The sequence below is a fragment of the Theobroma umbraticum genome, unplaced genomic scaffold (genome assembly GCF_002168275.2).
Source record: "Theobroma umbraticum cultivar Fairchild unplaced genomic scaffold, ASM216827v3 scaffold_55.0, whole genome shotgun sequence".
NCBI classification, from domain to species: Eukaryota; Viridiplantae; Streptophyta; class Magnoliopsida; order Malvales; family Malvaceae; genus Theobroma; species Theobroma umbraticum.
In genome coordinates, this window is record NW_018397270.1 from 1,634,033 (window position 1) to 1,634,680 (window position 648).

Here is a 648-nt window from a genome sequence, read left to right on the forward strand (position 1 = left end):
CCTACTGAGCAGAAATCACTACGCCGATGCCTTCCTCTGTCACCTTTTGATATGAGGGTTTAAAGGGCGCATTCGTTATAAATTTATAAATCACCATGAAGTCCCAATTACACCCTAATTTTAAATATATTAAGAAACGATGAATTTTAAGAAGATAATAAGTACCCATTTGGTTTGGCATATATTTAGCTTATCTATTACTTAAAAGCAGAAGCTGGGCCAAATAAAATTTCGTAAAAAGCTTTAGAAAAAAATAACTTTTTTCAAAGAATAAAATCTTAAAAAAAAAGCTTAAAAAAAAGCTCCAATTAGGAGCTTTCTCTTATCTTTTTTTTTTTAAAAAACACGCCAGCTTATTAAAAGAGTTATTTTTTCTCAAAAAAATCTTCTCTCCCAAAAAAATACTCTTTCCTTTCTCCTCTCAATCTCTCTCTCCTCTCTCCTGTTTTGCAAATCACGGGTTTTTTATTCTTACAAAAATTTAAAAGAACAAAAATAAAAAAATCAGAACTACAGGTATTATTTTTTTTAGTTTTATTTTTTATCATTCTTTTATTTTTCTGAGTTTTGAAAACTCTCTTTATTATTTGATATTTTTTAATTTATTATTTGATATGTCAATTATGTGATATTTATTTGTTCTTAATT